Consider the following 21,899-nt stretch of genomic DNA (forward strand, 5'->3'; position numbering starts at 1 on the left):
AGCTGGATTGCTGAGCCTGATCCCCACATGTGCTGCTGGGTAGAACAGATCTCGCAATGCTCTGACACAATGTTAGTTTTTCATTCGGTCTAAATGGGCTGGATAAAACACAAATGAAAAAGAGTTAAGTCCTCAAGGAAAACTTCCAAAACCACTTAAGTAGATGGACAGATTCTGGTGGTATAAATGTCTGAAACTGCCCAAACGTCAGCAGACTCCACCAGCTAGAGTAATGCCAGCCATCTAGCCTTCAGTGCAGGCACGGAGAGAAGGAGCCAAATCAGGGCACAGCTGAAGCAACAGCTTTGCTTTACACATGAAAACTGACCAAAATCCCTCCTCCCTCTAATTTTTCCCCCTTATCTTACTGTCTCCTCCTTTAATCCCATTTCCTTTCCTACTCTGCTTCTAATTCCTAAGGAAAAAGCTTGTGCAGCCATGCTCTATGTTTGACAGTCTCTCTCCTGCTCTCCCTGACAGCCTTGGCTCGTTTCTGGAGAGGCAGTGAACAGGGGTCCTGGTGATACTAGGTTCTTCCAGGTTTAATGAGAACCTGGAAAGAGCAAACAGACTTGATCAGTGCCTCCACCAACAAAACCCTTTGTGGTGTAAGCTGACCCCTTAGCAGGTGCCAGAGAATCCACAGGGCAGTGGGAGAAAAGGGGCACGATATGAACGTCCCAACCAGAACACGTACAACCACCACATTTGCATCGTGGTCACTGGGGAATCCAGCAACTGCACCCCGCAACTGCAAGAAGCAGGACTGCCTCTTTTCCTGCTTAGCTACTCCCTCTCCATGACACTAGTGCGTTTGTCTCCAGCATGCAAGTGACGACTTTAGGCCCCTTGTTTGCCTGATCTGCCTAGTGCTATAGGGCTTTCTTTAGTCACGTGGTCTTTGTCCCACTGAGAATTTCTCATGGTGCAGAAATCCTCTTTTCCTGGGTCCCTGTGAGCAATGGTGATAAACAATTACAATGCTGAAGTAGGAAATGTAGTTACATTCTTCCATGATATATGAATTTACTGAAATAACCTTCCTAAGTAAGAAGTCCTACCCAAGCTTTTTTTTTTATCTTTATAGCCCTCTTGCCTCACATCTCTCCCTTCTCTGAGCCCAAGTCTTCATTTTAAAATGAACTAACTTCAAAATTCACCTGCAGGTGCCAGATGTTCAGTAACACTGTCTTTGATTTATTTTAAGCCTAGATATTTATTAATATCTAAACACCACATTCTTTCTTTATGTTAAAAAATACCAATGTGTAACGTAAGCACTCCTTGTTTTAGAAACCAGCTTCTTCTCTGACACTTCTTACCACGAATACTTGTTTCCAGGGGAGAGGTCCTTACGTGTTGCTTTTCACTGCTGGGAAATGGCATGCTGTACCAAGAAGCTAGGATCATAAACCTGCTCATCTTAATGCTCAGGTGCTATTCAACTGTTTAGCTTAAGAAAGAAGAAAATTAGAAAGGCTAGCACGTGTTAAGAGTGCAGGCTGTTTGGCCGTTTGCTAATTGAAGTGTGCACTTTGTCAAATTTGATGCCAAATAGCCAAGCCATCACCAAGGGAGAAGCTGAACCTGTACAAGGGTCCTTAATAAGATGTGTCAGTGGCTGCAGAGAGGTCAGGAAACACTACTTGTTACAGTGCAGGCACAGGAAACAAGAACATGTCGGCAGGCAAATTATTAAAAGCAGAAGTGTTTGTGAGGGGGGAAGAAACAGTAACTTAGCTGTCTTTAGTCACCTAAGGTAATGAATCAGCATCGTCAAACTGTGGCATCAGTAAATTCTCAAAGAGGTTTTTAAGTGCTTATATTTTCAGGATAAATCTATTCTAATACCCTGTAGCTAGAACTTCTTGCTTTGATGGCTTTGTCACCGATTAACAGCCTGCCAGGCAGACATACCCACTTCCTCCCCTGTGGGGAAGGGCTAGCTGCTCCTGCGTGGGCCAGAGTCATTCTGCATCGTACCTGGGCCCACTCTCCTCCATGCCCCGCATCAACTAGGGCTCCAAGACCATTGCTTTGGGGGTTTTTCCAGCTTGCCTCTGCAATGGCAGAGTGCTGCGTTTTCTGTGGGGTGAAGCTGAGAGTCAGTTGTTGCATGCCCTGGGAAGGAGCATAGGGTAGCAGAGGGAACTCAGCCTGCCTGGATGGTTGCAGGGAGCCAAGCCTGGTGCAGTGTCACCCGATGGAAGCTGGTCCCTGAAACAGACTATCTGCATCACCTCATTTGAGTTACCTGTCCCTCTGTTCACACCTGCCCCCTGCAGCCAGGCCAAGAAAATGGTGATTTGCCAAGCAGAAAAACAAAACCATCTAGGTTTTCTACAGTTAAATTTCTTAATATGGCTGGACCTCTTGCTTCCCCTGCCATTAAGGCATTTATGACGTCTCATGGATTCCTAAGGTCTAATAAGAGAGGTTTGCTTTACTGCTTCCAGCCTTTCATAGGTCGCCCCACTTTACTCAGCCACCTGTTTCCTCAAGTCATGCAGCGTTACTGCTTCTCTGCCATGTTTCTTTGTACTTGACAAGGGGATTAAAACATTAAGATGGACTGACACTGACATATAGAGACACTATGAGCCTGTAAATCCTATTTCTAGAGGAAATCAGGCAAGGAGTCCTTATATCCGATTGCAGGTTGTTAAGCTTATCTGCACTAGTAAACTGACAAAGTTTTCTTTTCTGAGCTTTCTTTTCATTTCCAAAACAGCTTCTGGCACATCCATCAAGTGAAACGAGGCTTAAGCAAGATCTCTCCCTTACTTTAGCTATTCTCAGCACCTATTTTCTCAAAGTGTAGATGGAGAATGAGGCTTGGGTCACAGCAACACTGAAATTGGCTGAGCTTTTGGAAGATTTTCAAAGGTCACCAGTGTTCCTGATAGCAGGGGGAAAAAAAAAGTTAGCACTATTTTGTGTCCATTTTAATGACTTTTGAAAGCTTTCAGTGAGCACAAGAATTACTGTAACTAAGAATCAAGAACTCTCAAGAGGATGAGATTTCTATATAGCCCTTAGTAAGAATGGTTTTCCATTCCTTGAATGCCTCTACTATTAGGACAGGCATCTGAGTATTCTCTTTTATTGAAACAGAAGTCTTCCATTACCCACTCCATTTTAAACTGCAGCAGACTGAACTGCGAGTTTAATTATCAGCATACCCAGAACACCAAAACCGCACAGTACAATAGCTACAACGGGAGGTCAAGATTTTTTTCTTTGTTTTTCTCTCTGTTTTGTGTGGGTTTTTACTTGTAACAGTGATTAAGCTCAGCCCCAAAAACTCTACAAGGAAGAACTAATTATGACAAATCACATCTCTTTTTTCAAGCAAAATGGCACAGGAAAGTAAGTGAAGAGGGCACCCCTCGGCCACTGAAACCATCCCTTTCCCATCATCTTATATGCTGTCTTCCATAAACCTGTCACACTCCATCTTGCTGTTATTCACGCTTCTTAGGCTGTTCCAAAAAGATGACTTGCAGTTGCTAGAAAGCTGCTAATTTCTACCCTCAACATATTGGTGACCCCTTGTTCATGTTCCAGCACTGCGTGTCGTCCAGCTTAGCTGCTCTCACTCCCAGCTGGTGTTCCATCCCCCTGCACTGATGACTTTGTAGAGGACACTGTCACTGCACCCCAGCCCCTTTCAGCTGTGCTGCACCCGCCAAGATTATAATTTGTCACACCGGGCCTCATTTCAATATTGCAGGTGACCAGCGCTGTGCACAGTGTTTCAAAGGAGGCCTCAATAGGTCACTTGTGACTCTGAGAGTCTCTTTCCTCTCTGCTGGCAATGGCCACGACATAGCTGAAGAGCTTCTCCACGGTTGTGCCCCACCAGTAGTCTGATCATCTTGTAACTAACTGGCATGTTCTCACATGTTTTGTTTCTCCTACACCACTTCCGATGTATTTCCAGCTGATGACAAAGATTCTGGCTGCTGGTTCTCAAGAGCATAATCTTACCACTTTAGGTTACTGAAACTCATGCTGTATCATCGCTCTTATCTCCCTAAATAATCCAGTTCTAATTCTTGTGCCAAAAATCATTAGTAAAGATGTAAACAAGTTACGACCCATAGGACATCACAGATCGGTCCTGTCTCTGAATGGGCTATTGCAGTCAGCACCTACAGCCTCTGTCCTTCCTTCGCTAAATCAGCTATTCCTCAGCATCCCAAACCAAGTAACAGTAAGTCTGTCTGCCTCATTTTGCTGTTTTAACATGTCTTTACTGAACAGACATTTTCCTTCTTTCTGAACCTCACCATTTCCCTTACTAGATGGGGAACGTAATCCTTCTCCATCTGAGAACAGGTTTCACTGTCACTATGCTTGTCTCCCTGAACATTTCTGTCCATCATGTTACCCTGTTTTTATCTGGTCCTATGTTCCCTTCCTGAGTACTGAATGCAACAACAACAATTATTGTTTGGCTTTCCTCCAACTATAGCGGTAGCAATCTTAGTAGTTGTTAACAGCTTAGAAGTCCCTTACTAGCTTGCAACTCTATCTGGAGAAAAATGTATCAAAGTCATCTTGGTTTTCTTTAAGTAGTTGAAGTATGAGTTAACAATAGAAGCAATCATAAAAAAGACATTAAAAAAGAGAAGGAAACACAGACACGCCTGACAGCAGAAGTATGTTAATTTAGAGCTGCAAAGAAAGATACCAGGTTGTGAGTGTGATGCTTCGGGATACACCATCTATCCAGGTACAGCAGCATCTTGCTATCAGCTTCTTGCTGCCTGCAATACTTGAAGAATATTCAAAGGTGAGAGTGGAGAAGATCTGTCATGGGAGGAAGGGGTTTGGGGAAAGCAGAGCGTTGTGAAACACCGACAGTCAAAAAGAACAAAGCCATTTCTATGGGGGAGGCTCCAAAAACATGAAGAAATAATCAATCCCATCACCAAGCCATGGTTCCTAGGAAGCAGCCCTTCCTTCTATATGGAATAATATAGCATTTCTTCAAAGACTGCCTATGAACTTTTTAAAAAAAAAAGCAAACAAGAAAAAAACATAAAATGGCCAAACAGTGCCATCTGGGGACTGCTGCCATAAGAATAGGATGAGAAAAAGGCAGTAAAGTTAACCAAGGACCTGCTTTTCCCACTCAGAATGAGCAGAACTTTATTCTGTGGGAGGTTTCGATTATTTGCATGGGGCCAGTCTCAAGGTCGGGCACTGACCAGTGCACACTGCTGCATTAACAACCAGGACTGCTATAGGAAAGGAACACCAACAGACCTCTAAATGCAAGAACCGTAGTCAAGCAGCAGCTTTGTTATATTTTCTCAATACAAATAATTTTTTCGTTTGAAGTTTGTAGGGAACAGGAGACTACATGAAAATCAAGGAAAGGACAATATGACACGCACCAAGGGACAAATGCTTTCAGACCTTCCCATTTTATTATGCTACCAAATAGGAGTTTATTTTACAATGCCTCCGTAGCACAGTGTTCCTCCATTTAAACGAAGTATTTTCAAATGAGTCCCTGAGATTTTACTTAAGGACTGCCATGAAATGGCAGCAGCTGACAGGTACCTTTTTCAATGAGAGCAAGATTCTGCTGGAAATCCTGCGCTATTTTATCACTGCTGGGAGTTGCTGCAATGAAGGTGGTCCACTTCTTGGACAAGGTACAGATGTTTACTTCGGTGTCTCACCCTATACAGAGATGGGACACAGCGAGCACCACTATGTAGCTGTTTATACAAGCAGCGGGAATATGCTTGTTTTCCAGGCTGGTGCAGCAGATACGAATGGGAGCAGAGATCTCTTGGAAGGACAGTTGCGTTGTTTCAGAACTGGCATGGGGCAAAGGAGGGTGCAGGAGCAAAGCACCTGCTAGTGCCTTCAGTCAGCCAGAGATCCAGCCTGGGCTCTTGCAGGAATGCAAGCTTGATGGCTGCCTGGAGAATGCAGGGAAGGTTTGCAGGCTTTTCAGCAGAAAGTAGAAGCCTCGGAGATGGACCAGATCTGCTGAGCTAGGTGTTGTACAAACAAAACACAGAGTGGCTGCTTTTATCCCAAAGTTGTATATACAAAAAGAAGTAGGAAAGTAACAAAGGCAATAAATTTTTGCATTTCTTTCAGAGGCCTTAGATTTCTTTGAAGGATTATGAGTATTATGTTAAGACTTTCAGCCTAAGCTAGATCAAAGAGAAAAGAGGAACCAGAGAACGTGGTCTTCAGCAAGAAGCTATAGAAGTAATGCAGACTTTTTTTTTGTTTTACTCTCTAGTAGCTCAAACTGACTACAAGATAGAGAGCCACACTAGTTCTTGTAAAACCAAAGTAACAGAACCAGGCTGCATCAGAAGTCTGTGCGATGTTTGGCTACCCATCTGTGGTATTTTAACATCTTCAAGCTTTCAAAATGTTCAGTACAAGTATTCCCTTCTGTTATATTTATAGAATTTATACCACATGCTATTTATTCTGTTTAATATTTATAATGCATTCATTTCAATTCACCTGCTGCAATACACAGTTCATTTTCAATACATTACTTTACTTACAATTTCAGTTCCTTTGCAAAGTCTGCCTTCTCTTGAGCTAACCCCTGGAACTCAGTTCTTGTCTAGAGACCAGGGGCTGGGAAATCTGCTTAAACAACAGCACATGCTCTGCACCCTCATGAACCTGCCTGACATTTAGGGTCACCACAGAGCTGATGTTGTGCCTGCTGAGTCTGGAGGGAGAACAGCAGGCACCAACCTCTTTCCCTCTCACCTATGCAAGGAAAACAGAACAAGTCACCCAACCATTACTGCTGGGGTGAACCCCACTTCTCCACCTTCCCACTCAGTCTGAACAAACAAACATAAGCAATGTTTTGGCCATCTCTCTGTTGTGTCCACACTGGCCATGGTGCAGTCCTGAAGATATCATGAGCCGTACTGGGGACAGCTTTTTGTCAGAACAGGCACTAGACAACCTGCTCTTGAGGAAACTCATCATCAGTGAAACAGAAATAAAGGCATAGTAAATGAACTCCCTCCAGCTCGCAGCACTTTTAAGGCAGGGCAGGCAGTTCCTGGCAGGCACACGTGTCCTCCCAGCACTCAGTAATTCCCCTCAGCTGCAGCCAGAGCCCCCCTAGGCCCTTGGGGAAGTTTCTCTCAGCATCCTCTCTAAGGCACAGCTGTGGGTCTGTTCACTGGTGCTTTCAAGCCCACTCTTGAGCTCTCTGGCACACTCTGTTGCTCTCCTTTCTTGCACCCAGCTCCCTGGACAGCCTGACTCCCCCTCAGCGCATTTGGCTGTTGTCACATAGATGCTGCATCCTCTGTTTTCACAAAACAGTGTTCTTTAAAAGGTATGTTACCACAGACAAGGTAGATGCTATACGCCAACTCACAAAAGATGCCTTTTGCTGATAGAGCTTCTTTGCTTGCTGGAGTTGCAAAGTCCATGCAATGCAGGTATACCAGGGGAACTAGACTAACAAGAAAGTTTTAGGTGCAGCCCAATATAGAGTGTCAAAAAAATCACCAACTCTTATTCAGTTCTTCAGATACAAGAGAAATATGTATTCAGTTCCTTTAGGAATTAAACCATTGACCTTTCTGAATGCCAGAGAGCCTAGAAGTAGGGCAGAGGGAGAATGATTATCATATCATTAAAACAGCATAACTCCCAAATCTAGTTACTGTTAGACCTGATGCTAGCTGAGGAGAAGGAGGAAGACAGGATGCCATTGTCAGAGCAGGATCTGTTTGGAGTGGTGGGGGGTGGTGGCACAGAGGATCCAGGCTGGTACAGGTTTCTCTGACTCTTTGTGATGCATTTGACTTATTTCTGCTTGATGCCTGAAACAAGTGGCATCCTTACTAAGGTTGTTTGCGAAATGCAGGAAGCAGCAGTGACCCATTTTTCTCCTTGGGAGGACCCTCAGAAACATGTTTCTGGGAGAGGTGCTCAGGCATGGCACATTTTCTTCTGGGCGCTGGAAGTCCCCATGGTGGTGGGATGCCGGGTGGCACATACACTGCTGCCAAAGGCGATTGTCTCAGGGAGATCCCTCAGCTCCAGGGCAGGCGGTGCAGAGCCTCTGACCTGCAAGGGGCCTTCCCTGGCCCCCGCTAAGCCCCTCGAAAGGGCACGTGCAGACCCCCCTCATGATTCATAGCAGATGTACAGGCACCCCAAGACAACACACCCGCAGGTCCCTCTCCCAGCTCACTGCTCAGGAGAGGGTGCGGTGGGCACCGCTTGAGGACACCAATTGTGCTAGCTGCTCAGCATCCTTTGATCATCCATTTAAAGCCAATTTCCTCTCCAGGGCCTTCAGAGGTAAGAGAGCTCAGTCCATGGCTGGGTTTCAGGTGCTACAAGAACATCCCTTTTAACTGTGTAGGTGTGGACAGCCCTCACTGAAGATGACACAGGGTTGCTAGTGGCTGCCTTAGCCTGGGACCCAACCTCATGGTTCACTGGTGGGACTTGGTGCCAGGCCAGGGCTCAGCCGCTGGAGGAGCCTGGTTTCTGCGCAGTGTGGAGGGCTTGTGCATGGTGGCGGAAGCGGGTTTGATCCCCAAACATACAAAGGGCTGAGACTCTTCAGAAACTTAGCTTCCCCAGACGGCCCATGGGTCAGCACGAGCCAGCTGCTACAGCGAAGGGAAACGTGGGAGGAAAGGTGGGGAGAGGCAGCATTTTCGGGAGCCCATTGCTAAGGTGACTGCACCTTCAAGCCAGTAGCTCCATGCACTTAGTCACTAGATTCCAGGATTACAGCTGAAAACCATGCAGACACCTCTGAGCCACGCACTACCCAGTAATGTGGAATCCAGGCTATTTCAGCAGGAACAAGTTTTTCCAGTTTGCAGCTGAGTTTTCCCTGATTTGCTGAGCTGCCTGATTTGCCAACACATTGGGAGCAGCAAGGGCCGGACAGGTGTTTCATGCAGCAAACAACCCCAGCTGTAGCTTTCTGCGGAGTGTGGTGGCAGACCAGGGTGCAGCCGCTTGCGGAGATGAGGACCTGTGCCATTTTCATTGATAGTATCCCACATGTTGACACTAAGTGTCCTCCCAGGACTGAACTGGAGCCATTATTGGGAGCCATCCCAACTGCAGTGATAAGGCAGGCATTTCTTTCCACAAGCCAAGAGCTAGTCATCATTTATTTATAGGTGGCTTCTGTTCACTCAGTGCTTTATTGCTGGTAACCAGATGACATTTATTAAAGCAACTTGGCCCTTGTGATTTTTCAAAAAAAAATTTTATTTCTGCCTTTACCTGTCACCGGTCCCATGTGAGAAGGTATGTCCTGGACAGGCTGTGACAGCAACAAAGATCAGCTATTTTCACAGGAAGATTTGATCATCATACTTTTAATGAAAAACTAAAATTATTTTGGAAATTAAGGACTGCTAAAGAATTTTTGTTTCTGCTTCCAAAAAATAAAACCTGTGTTTATACCCAGTGAGGCAACCAGATTCCTTTACCAACAGCGGTGGGAGGTATTTCCTTTGGAACAAACTAGAGTGTACAGATACTGGCAGATACATCCCTGCCCATTTCTAGGCTGCCAGGAAGCAGAGCACGGCATTTCCAGCAGAGGAAAAGCTGCTTTCCAGCGTTTCTGTGAACAACAACTCCCAGCCCAAGCCGCAGTCCTGCTGACTTGACAGCAGAGGGGTGTTCGCGATGGGGAGCTGCTGTATCATGCTCAAAGGGGCAAATCTAAGGCTGAATAAATACTTAAGACTCCCCTGTGCCTGGTTTAGCAACTGACTCTTGCTTTGAAAGGAGTTGTCTGAAATACTTACAGGATCCCCCAGAGGGGTCCCTCCAGGTGAGAACTGCTGAATGCTAGGGTTCAAAATGTCTGAACCCCTTGGTTGGGGAAAAAATGCTGTGTCCAAATTCATTGTCAAGAAGTTCCTCTTTTTTTGAAAGTTACTTCGTTTGATTAGGATTCAGTGACTCTTGCAGTACCTCATATGCTAAGTGCTCAAACACCAACATGAACCAGAGATAGGAGAATAGCTTTTGCACTCCTAGGACAGTTTCTGTGAGTCTGCTGAGGAACCGCTGTGTCTCACAGCACTGCAGTTTGTCTTTATCTCATCTTCTCACCACTCTGTATTTCCGGGGGGGGGGGGGGGGGGGGGGGAGGGGGGGGGGAACAAACAAAGCAAGCCTGTGATGCAGTCACAAGGGGGAAATTGTCCACATTATCAGTAATGTTGCATTTGGGTTGCCAAAGCTGAAGGAACGATGTTCCCACATCCCAGGGTGCATGCGGGGAGCGCTCTCCATTCAGGAGTTGTGGTTCACGCACTTCTGTGCATCATAACAGAGGCGCTTAAGGAAGGAATGGTGGTTACCCTGGAGGTCAGTTTCCTAAATGAATATCCAGCACTTCTGAGATCCTGTGGTAGTGATAGCTGCAGGTAACCAGCTACCAGGGCACATTTCAAGGCAGGCTTGTGTTCTTCTGCAGCTATACTGCCTGAGGATGCACAGGGAGCCTTTGTATCTCCCTCCCTTCCAACTGCTGTTTGCTGATCAGGTCTCCATTGCAGGTGTACCCAGGATGGGAGAGTGTCATGTAGGGTACTGTCTTCCTACATCAAGATCAGGCCAGGAACTTGTGTAATTTTTGTTTCTGTGCAACTAACTTCTACTCAGAAACCTACTGAAAAAAAGGAAGAAACAAAGCCTCTTTATTCCCATCAGCAGAAAGGAGATTTTGTAAGCTACTAGGTAACAGGTGTGAGGGGGTGGTGAGGAGTTACTGCCCTCATAAGATTATTTTTTTTTTAACAGCTGTTTGGCTTGTAGTGTTGCTTGGAACAACAGTATTAGCTTTGCTCCCTGGGGCTCTCAGTGATTAATCCATGAACAGGGATCCAGAGCAGAGCTAAAGACTTGTCTAACAGCTTTAAACTTTTCCAATATGATGAACAGGAACTACAAGGCAGTTTGTCTCAGGGACTATTATGCTATCAGTACAGCTCTAGATCATTAGAGACCTGCAAACACGGCCCCACAGAAAGCACCAGAACATCAACTGGCCACAGTGCTTAACAGGAGCTCAGAAGAAAGCTGCCAAGTTGGAGAGGAGCGAGCCTCTGCAGGATGTTTGTTGGTCTGTGCTGTCCAGCTCTCCACTTCTCTCATTTACAGAATCCTTTCCCAAGAAGAACCTGGTTGTGTTTGATGGATGCAGCAGCTTCGAATGCCTCAAGCACCACCTCAGACACTGCATTTGTGCCTGCTCCCCTGCCATTCTGCAACAGCATTTTAGACATATAGTGAGAAAGATCCTGCCCTGGGTTAGCCAAAGGAAACAGTCTCCTGTTTGGCTGTAAAGTAAATCTGAATCCCTGGGTCAAACACTCTCATCAAACAGGGAGGAGAAAGAAGCAGCGGGTTTCCCCGGAGGTTTTTGCTCCACCAGCCTGGGGAAAAATCCTCTAGCAGGAACCAGTTCCCAGCGGTGGAGGAGCAGGGTCACATGCACCTGAGAGACAAATGCCACTCTGCAATGATAATTAGCGTAATACTCAGCAATGATCCCCTGCCCTCTTCCTCAGCTGAGCTGGATTGAGATGCAGCTCATGGAGGAAGGGTACACAGCTCCCAGTGAACCTCTCTGAAGAGGCAGAGGCCCCACCGCATGCCATCTAAGGCCCATCAGCTCCTTCTTGGGGTGTGGTGGGACTCGAAGAGCCACAGCTCCAACCCAGCGGCTGGCAGTGGAGCACTTTGGAGGCTGGACCAGGCGGGAACGGCTCCTTTTCCTAATTCTGAGAGCATTTGGAAGAGGAGAATTGACCCCCAGACCTGGGAGGTTTTCTTCACAAGACTTTCTTAGTGCCAAAGTCTGTTACTTTGCTTTCCCAGCCCCTTTCCCGCGGGCTGCCCCGGCAAATGACCCCCTGGGGAGTTTGCAAGGCGGGAGGAAGCCGTTGCCCACCGCAGCGCAAGGCCAGCATCCAGGGCTCACACGAGTGGGGCAATAGCTCAGCTCCAGTCCCAGCTCTGGGGTGGCACATTGTCCAAGGAGGGGAAGATGGAGTTGAAGCCTGCCTGGGATGCTGCCACCTCCATCCAACCGAGAGGACACGAGGGAGAAAGTGCTGTGCCCAGTCTCCAGAGGAGTCTCACAAGATGAACTGGGGACATCAGGATACTCCAGGAGCTTCAATTAGAAGTCAGTCACAAGGCAGCTGAGTCGTGTGTGTTTCTCACAAGTTGCACCTTCCCCTGTCCTTCCTGCCCTCCCTGCAAGGCAGTGGCAGGAATGACTTGGGTGGCTGCTCTTTGCATCTCCTCTCTCCCTGCTGTGATGAAGAGGAGTGGAGATGGAGTACTGATAAACCATGGATGGTGCTGGGACATGGCCTTGCAGAGGACGCTGCTAGCTCTTCAGGACAAAGTGTGATGGAGGAAGAAGATGGAAATTTCCAGGCCACCATGAGGGCTGGCTGGGTTTCACAGGCCATTCAGAGATGTGAGGAGTGGCTGAACTTCACAGGAAGGGGAGCTTTGGGGACCTTTTGGGGAACGACTCTTGCCACGCCAGCAGTGACCTGGGAACTGCATCAGTAATAGCATAGAGGACAGAGATTGTATGAATAACCATATCAGAAATACCAAACTTGGGTATGGATGTAGCAAAACTGGAGCCAGTGGAGAAGCAGTAATTTGGAGGGAGTTGTTTATTTGGGAGGGGATTGAGCTGAGAAAGGGAAGGACAAGGGCAGCAAAGTGGCGGATCAAGTAACAGAATACTAAGGTATGCGGTCAGGGCTGCCCAAGGACAACTGCCACGCAGCCCTGCACCTGACCACCACAGCCTGGGGCAGAAAAATAAACCAAACCTTCTTTCTGATCGTACCACATGTGACTGACTGCAGCCAGGAGAGTGAGGAGAGCAGGGAGGACAGGCTGGCTAGCAAGGGAGCACCCAGGACAGACAGATCAAGCATCCCCATGCCCAGACCCATTCCAGACTTGATTGCCTCAACATCTTCCTAACACCCACCAGACTCTTAATGTTATAGTCTTAAATCTCCACTTTTTTGTGTGGACATATCTGTATATGAGTGCATGCGTGCTTCCCACCTCTCCATGCATGCATAACCCCTTGGCAGCTTCAAATGCATGTGCAGCACCTTTACAGTGTGACACACTTAAAAAATCTCTCGTTAGGTTGATCATGTCAAATGTTGCAATGCTATAAAACCATTCGTCTCAGGTGCAACTTCAAACAAACTCTAAAAATGGATTAGAAGAAAACCAGTCGCTGTTACCAAACTCGTCAGGAAAGCTGAAACACAGAGAGCAGGTCTGCTTGTATTAACCAGGAACAGATGACCAAAAGGAAACCTGGAGTCAAAGCCAGTTGGTGAGAGAGAAGACTGATTATAAAGTCTTTCTTGGATCAAAATGCAAACCGAAGTGTGAGCAGCAGTAAGCACCTCTTTAAGTCAGCCTTCAAATGTTCCTATTTTCATACACAATTAACTTCACTAGAGCAGTTAAGAGCTGCCTGAAGTCCCCTTAATGTAATCATTGCTTGTGGAAAATTTCCTCTTGCATCTTTGTTACAGTTTCTCCCACAACATTTCTCTCTGAATAGGTGATCATTTCAGTCAGAGAGTGGGAGGAAACATCTGGGCCCAGCTGGCTCAATTGAAGTGCCTTGTTCCAAAAGCATAACCCACCATTTTCTGTTCATCTTGTTGTATTTTCACTTTAGTCTGAAATTAGGACACACTTGGAAACGCTAATTATTTCATGAACCATCTAACATCAGACTTAATACATCTTTTTTTGTTGTTGTTGTTATGCAGAACCCTTACTTTCGATTCTTTTGTCCACCAATACCAATGTAATGCTGTTCGGCTTATCTCATTTCACAGCCACTAAAGCCTTCCTAGCAGTAAAACTGGCAATGCATATGGCAACGTGCTCTGCATATCCAATGCGTCTGTTGGCTAGCAAATTAAGTCTCTGTGAGAGAGAGAGGAGGAGGCAGATCATGCTGTGTGGATGACAGAAAGGAGATGCTGTCAGCCGGTTCCCACCACACAGACCCCCTGACTGACGGGGTGCATCGCCCCAGGGCTCTGCATCATTTGCAACCCAACAAGCCTTGCACCCAGACGTGCAGCAGGACTCCAAAATACATACGTAAAACCTGTTCTGGGGCCAAAGCACATTCAGTGCTAGGCACAGACCTCACGATCTCGGGCCCAGCTGCCCAGCAGCTCCTCGGGCAGAGGGTGGGAAGCTTTAAAAGGTGCCGTGCCCCACGGCTCAGAGCAATCACCAGATGCGGGGGAGCGGGAGGGGAGCGTGTGGGAGTGCCGGCCCCTCTGCAGCATGAAGGAAGGACCAGGCTGAACAGCAGAGCCTCTCGCACTGTTGTAGTAGGCAGAGATGTGTCTGTTGCAGAAGGGCATGTAGAAGACTTAAGAAGTGCAACTTTGGACCGTAAGGAGAACATTGTGTCCCACACTTTGTAGCTGCTATGACAGGAAGAGGAGCAGAGGCAGGGATCACCTCGCTCTCCAAGACATTTGGGACAGGATTTACAGGACACACATATATGAGCTGGTTCCTCTGGTCTCCTGCCCCAGCACAAGGTACGGCAGGGGGGAAGCAGCAGGAGCAGGAGAGCGTGTGTCTCTAGAGGGCTGGCTGAGGGCACCCAATTCCTTTAACACAGTCCCTTGCCCCATGGCACAAAAGAGTACATTGCCATGACATGAGCCACTGGAGAAGGGCAGATCCCTTCTCTGATGCTGAACTATTAAGCCTGTATTTGCATGGTCAGTTGTTCCAATGACAGACAGTGTATCAGGCAGCCTTCCAGAAACCCCGAGGTCTGATCTGCCCTGGAGCCACAAGAGCAAATGCACCAAGACCCTGTTCCAAGGGCCCAGACCATGCAAGGCAGGTGGATCTAGGACGGGGTCCTTGGGGAAGCAGCATGCAGATTCCCAGGTGTCATATGCCATGTTTCAAAAATGTCTGCCCTGAAGTCCAAGGTCCAAGACTGCAGCAAGTACCCAGCATCCGAGAGCCACCCTGCTCCCTGCAGCAGCCCCTGCAAGCCCTAGAGCAAGCTCCTGCAAACAGTCCTCCCTGCAGCGATGCTGAGCCAGCTCCCTTGTCAGATTGCAGTGTTGAGTCTGCAGCGGCAGGAGCAGAATCAGTTCTGCCTAGCAAGGTATTTCTGCCAGCCAGCATACCGCAACCACCAGTCTGCGTAGCTGCAAGCTGCTCACGCAAAGCCCCATGGTTCAATTGGCCAGCAGTGGCTCCCACTGCACAGGACACGCCTAATGCTGGGGACTATGCAAACCATGATGTTGCAGTAGAGAGGAGGGAAACAGCTCGTGCCATCTCACCCTCCGGTCCCTAGGGCTGAAAGGTCCATATTGGCATACCTGAAAGCAGGAAAGATGCTAAGTGGCTGTGTTATTTGCTAGAGATCAATTACAGACCAGTGTAAACAGCTGATCTCCTACTGAATTCACTTCTTTATTATGCAGTTTATTAGAGGATTATTCAGACAGCTCAGCTGGATCTTACTAGCACTTCAATATTTATTCTGCCCTTTAGCGAAAAGCAAAACTGCAAAACATAAGTTTCTTACTAAACTCTCCTGCTGGGAAGACAGCACGTTGCTAATGCCACAGAAACTCTCTCTCTCCTCCACAAAGGCTGACCAGGTCCACAAAGACCCACCCCGGGCCCACCTCAGGGGCACAGCCCAGGCAGCACAGATAGCACAGCAACCGTGCGTCACCAAGGAGGCACACCTGCCCAAGCCGGGTACCCAGCTGCACAGGCTAGTCTTCACTGTGGAAACCTGAGTTGTACCTAAAAAGCTAAGTGGAAGTATGACTGCAGTTATACTTAATGCCAAGGGAACTACTTCAGCTTTCCAAAAATACCATAGTGAGAAAAACAGAAAAATCACCGCTATTTCAGATGACTCCAACACTAGAGTCGCAGAGAGGTCGATAAGCAGATAATGCTGTGAAAGCCACGTATCTGAAAACAAGGCTCTAACGCAGCGCACGTTTGCTAGGAGCACCAGGCTGCTTTCTTGTTCATGCTCATTGCTCCAAAACTGAATGGTTTCAGCATCAATAACTGGACATATAAAACAAGGGCAAACATTATCTCAGACACAAACAACTGAATATAGGAAACCCACAGGCCTGTAGGACCCATACTAAAGGTACCAAAACTGAGATTTTTTAGAAGCTATCTAAATAATCAGAAGTATTGGCCTCCCATTGCAAAGTCCATGGTATTGTAGATTGTTTGAAGGACTTCATTCCTCCTAACTCTTGGAAATTCCTTACAGGGGAAGGTGGGTGTTTGCTCGCCACAAACGCATCACTGGCACACAAGAATTTCTGAAATTTCAGGTCTTAAGAGGCCTTGGACTTGCCTTTTCTTACCCAGAAATTGTAGCCTTGTAGCTTAGCCATACTCATAACAGACCTCAAGCTTTATAACATTAATTCACTATACTAGACCTTGTCAGGCCTTGAACCTATCTTTGGTTCATTTCAGCCATCTCTGCAAAGTTAGTTAAGATGCATCACCTGCACCTGCAACTTACCATAGGATTAGACACATGGTCTAGTTTGTCCTAGCTGCAGCAGCAAAATTGTCTAATGGCCAGCGTCTGCTCGTCCTGTGGTTTTGAGCTTTTTTTTTTTGTGCTATTGCCTAACTCCTTTAGCATAAGTTTTGTTTAGCTTGTGCAGTTGTGTGGTTCTCCCTTCCTAAGAAATCATGTTGTATAAAAAGAAACAGCAAACCTGAGTAATCATGGTATAATTAACCCTGTGGACCCACAGGACAGGAGACGGTATAACCTATTAGCAAGTGTGGGGTTGAAACATACAAAGATCATCCTAAATGTACCCAAGAACAAGAAGGAAGAAATTGCCCGCTATCAGCAGAGCATTTCTCCTGGCAAAGGACATGGGATGCCAATGAGCAATGCACAGGAAGGGCTAAGGCAAGATGTTGACAAAGTAACTAGTGCATTGTACTTTTTAGGGTAAACTTTTTACTCTTTTCCTGTTCCCACATTAGAGGAGCCACCTCAGAAGCAAAGCTGTGCCCACAGATGAAGCCAGGAGATGTCCAGGCTCTTGGGCTCCAAGCAAACACATGCCTTTGGGTTCACACAGGGACTGGCAGCAGCACTGCTCCCGTGTAGACAGCCCCTGGCACCCTTTATAATGCTTTTCCCCCAGTCATGTGCACCTTCCCCAATCTCTCCTATACAGGCTTCAGGAATTTTTCATTCACAAGACTCAAGCCATTTCTGAGAGAAGGGCAGAAGAAAAATGCTTGGTTTTGCTCACATTGAACTCCAGCAACTTCCTGGGAGAAAGTGCAGGGGTGGGTCTGGCAGGAGAACACAGGAGGGAGCAGCAGGTGGATGTGTGCCTTCTCCTGTGTATTGTCCAGTGGGGATCATTAAATATGATGCAGCCTTTGTCCAGTTAAAGGATGCTAAGGTCCCCCACTAATCTGCAGACCTGGAACTTTATTTCACATTCCTGGATAAGTGCATGGTCTTTTACCATCTCCTTCCGTGTATGCTTCTGCACAAACAACAAATACTTGTGCTAGGAAAAGTGCCTTTGTGAAATGCATTTGCATTTCACTCTGTCTATGGAAAAGAATAAATATTAAATACCATCATGGATCACAGCAATAGATCTTCCAGCCGATGCTAATCTTCCAGCAGATGCTGATCTTCCAGCATCAGGAGTAATCTTCTAATAGTATTCGCATAGTGCTGAAATTAAAGAACTGCATTTATGATTTCTCAGTTGAAGCAGACACATTACAGTTGACAGCAACAGAATTAGAAGTTGAAGCGCATCTAATTTTATTTACCGTACACAAGATGCTTGATCATATTAAAGATGCAGTTTCCAACCATTCCTCCAGGTAAAACTCAAACTTAGCTTTTAACGTCTTGTTGGTATCAACTCCTTGTGAATTGCTGCCACTGAATTTTATACCTTCCTGCATGAGGGTAAATAAATGCAGATCAAGTTTTCTTTGAAGCTGCTGGCATCTTTCTTCAGACAGGAAACACCCCAGGGCAGAACTTAATTCAGCACCTGAGTTTAAGTATTTAACATGCTGACCAGATGAATTTTGTGGCGCTCATGGTGGGCCATAGAAAAGACCGATCTCTCACTGGTATTCTTATGAGAGCATTTGTCAAAGATGACACCCCTGAGACTAGTGCTTGACGGTGCAGGCAGGCATCCTTTGTAACCACCCAGGAACAGATGATGGCTCAACAGCCTCACCATGGGTGAAGTAGTCTGGGCTGAACAGTCAGTCAGTCCAGCCTCCTTTACTGGGGGCTCGGAGCAAATATTGGGACAGTATAGCAGATTGCACTGCCAGGAAGCTTTGGCTGCTTAGTCTATTCTTCCTCCTCCCGTTGCAGGCAACTGTGTCTAGATCCTTGCACATCTGTACCTAGGTCACGTCTACTTGCCACAGCCTCTGCACGTGCAACGCACAGCCCTGTGATCTACCTACTTACTCCTTATCCCTTTGCTTTCCTATGCTGTTTGCAGTCATGTCCCCCCCTCACCCCAGTTCAGAGACTCCCCTGGTGCACACCTCTTCCCCTTTTCTCCAGCTCTAAGGCGGCAACAGCGAGGTAGATTACTTGCTCCTGCTTCAAGCAGTGGATCACCCGTTGTCATGGGGTATGTTAAGGGAGAAGCCAGTGCCCAAGCATTCACACACCAATCAAGGAGTCGCATACACACCACCACAGACTTTAACTGCTAGGACCAGAGTCCCTTCACAGCAGGCGACTCCACTGAGCCGACGTGTGCCCCTTCCGACTCCTCGCACACATGCACGCACTCACACTCAGGCACCGCTTCTTCCCTCAGGCTCGACCCTAGGTTCCCCAAAGCAGAATCTCTGATCAAGGCCTTCAAAATAAAAAGCGTAATTTATTCTGGCTATGGTGCACAAATTCAGACAGCTCCAGCTGGATGCCTCCGCAGAGGGGCCCCAAACACTAAAATCCCTGGGCAATTTTACCCTTACAATCGAAATTCCTGCCTCTTACACCATAGTCTGATCCAATAGTAATATTCAGGTCTGGGGTTGTCTTCTCTCTCATGGGGTCCTTCTTCTCGTCTCTAGGTGGGTTCTTTCCTTTTTTTTTTTTTTAAGCTAGTTGTTACTATGTCTCCTCTTCCTGGCTCAAACTGGCCCTGGGGCTTTCCAAATCATCTTATTCCTCCCATCAGAGATTAGGTCAACATTAAGCAAAAGCATTAAGCAAGCTATGAGTTCTGCTTTATCGTGAACGACTACTTTTAAGCAGGCAAAGTCCTTAAAGCCCTCCAAAACATATTAACAGCCTCTATAACTTACATACTGTGCTATTGTAGCCTCGCAATCTTATCCCGTTATTGCCACATGCTGTTTATGTCTCCTTCGGGTGTGGTCCACATGCTCACATCGCTCAGCTTTGCCACCTTCCACAACAGGTAGCAGTTAAAAAGCAGCAGAGGCAGAGCCTGTGGGCTGCTGGAGGGGTGAGCTTGGGGAGATGAGCTGGGTGCCTCTGGTATTCTTCCAGCCCCAGCCCCATAGACAGCTGTGAGCCCCGCCTCAGGCATCATCAGCTCTATGAATTCAGGCATCCAAAAGCAGCCCCTTTTCTGCAGCAATCACGTACAAAATATACAAACACATGCAAAATGATTAGTGTGGCACAGGTTTGGTTAAAAAGTGTGAAATGGCTATGAACATGTCCTGCCAGCAGATGGCAATCAAAACAAAGAAACATAATTACTTCTAATAAATAATTCCACTTGCAGTCAGGTGCATTTTATTCAAGGGAGCAATGCAGCTGCCACCCACCCCGAGGGGTGCATGGCAGAGGGTTGGTGCTTCTCTCCCCCCAGCTCCTCCCCCCTCCAGCAGGGACTGCAGCTGCCTCTTCTCCTGGCAGAGCTGTGCTGGCTGCAGCCGTGCCTGCCATCAGCAGGGCTGGCTCAGGGCAGCCATCTCCCCGTCACCTTCCCTCCTGCTCTCCTGGCAGGATGGAGAGGATTATCACCTACTGCAGAGCCCACAAGGTCGAGGACAGGCCAAGAAGAGCTGCCTGCATTAGGAAAAGCAGACCACAGAACAGAGTCCCTTCTGCCTCTCCCCCTTGGCTGAATTCCTAGGAAGATTTTATAGTCCTAGAAATCCCCAAACACCCTTTTTTATGTCTGGAGATGGTAAACAATCACAGCTCAACTGTCCATGGGAGATGCGCTCCTCACAACTCCACACACACAGAAGAAATACAGAGGTCTGAAAGTGGCCCATGCCTTGCCCATGGGGAAGCAGCTGCAGCAGGTAGGCACAGAAGCAGATGAGGAAATTCCAGGTCTGACAGATGTTAGGCTCATGCTGGTAGGAGCAGCAAAGCCTAGTGAGGAGCAGCGGGAGTGGGAGAAGGAAAAGGGAGGGCAGCTTCCACAGTGAAGCAAGACAGTTGTGAAAAAAAGATGTTGGTAATAAAACCCCTGCATTCATCCCTGGTTTCATGAGTCAGTGAGGGCAGGAGAGGCAAGTTTAGCCATAATATATAAAAAAGTCTCAGAGTGAAATTCTGCAGAACGTGCACTGGTTCAACAGCCTTAATTCAATCCATTGAAACACTTGTGGGAGTCCAATTCTGATGGTTCATACATCCCTGTAATAAACCTGGCACCTTATTTGCCCCGAGGGTGAACCACAGCTAAGAGGCAGACAAAGCAGGCATGCAGCAGGAAAGGAGGAGCCATGAGATATCCCAGCTGTCCACTGCCGCACGTTGGCTGTTTCTGGTTCTGCTTTGTTGAAGGTCAGTTTCCATATGAAGTCTGAATCCATTGCTTTAGAAACTCCAGAAGCCTGGAGGAAGGTGAAGTCTTGGAACCAAAGACAACAGGGAAGGCTCTGTGTCAAACACTCCATTACCAGCTACTAGGAAGGCTGTCACCATCACTTAGCATTTTTGAGCCTCATAACAAAACTGACAGGACCTAGCAAGCAAGGATCAGGGGAGGAGCAGACCCAGTGGCAGCGCTGAGCTCAAACACTAAGCTAGGGAACACTCAGCACTTCACAGCACACAACATTCCTACATTAACAAGCACCAAGTACAACCAGGTCTCCTGATTTCCCTCTATTTTTTTGAGGCACTTCCATTCTACTTTCTACATAAGTTGTTCCACAAACACAATATTCCTCTTTCCAAAGCCAGCAAGGGTTAGGCTGGTACTCAAAATTCACAGCTAAGTACATCAGTTTGTTTCATACAGGAGAAATAAACAAATTTAGCAGCTGCAATCTTAAACCTTTGAAGAGGCTTGTCATTTAAATTAGTTTCCTGAGCAAGCTGGATGAGCTGTCCCTTCAGGTTTCATCTTGCACATTAGAAGTCTGCTGGATACATTGCATATTGTTTGGCAGGGAGGCAGCGCACTCACAATCCCATCTCCTCAGAGTGCAGCTTGCAGAGTGTTTCTGCTGTCTTGTTGCTCACCAAAACCACACACAAGGAAGCAAGCAGCAATGTTCACTGATTGATAATGGCCAACTGAGGCCTTACTAAACGTGAGCCCCCAAACACCCACACAAAGATAACTACTTAACTCGTGGGTCTGCCAGCAGCATTACACACCAGAGAACTTCACAGCCATTTTGTGTGTGTGCCCAGACTGTTGATTAGGAGCAGAAGCCACCCCAGGAGAACAGACAGCACTGTTTTACAGACTAAAGGAGGTGAAGAATCCCTTACAGTTTGTACTAAAAGGGATCCTTCCAGTTCAGGT

This window comes from Gymnogyps californianus, chromosome Z, assembly GCF_018139145.2.
Source record: "Gymnogyps californianus isolate 813 chromosome Z, ASM1813914v2, whole genome shotgun sequence".
In the NCBI taxonomy this organism is placed as follows: Eukaryota; Metazoa; Chordata; class Aves; order Accipitriformes; family Cathartidae; genus Gymnogyps; species Gymnogyps californianus.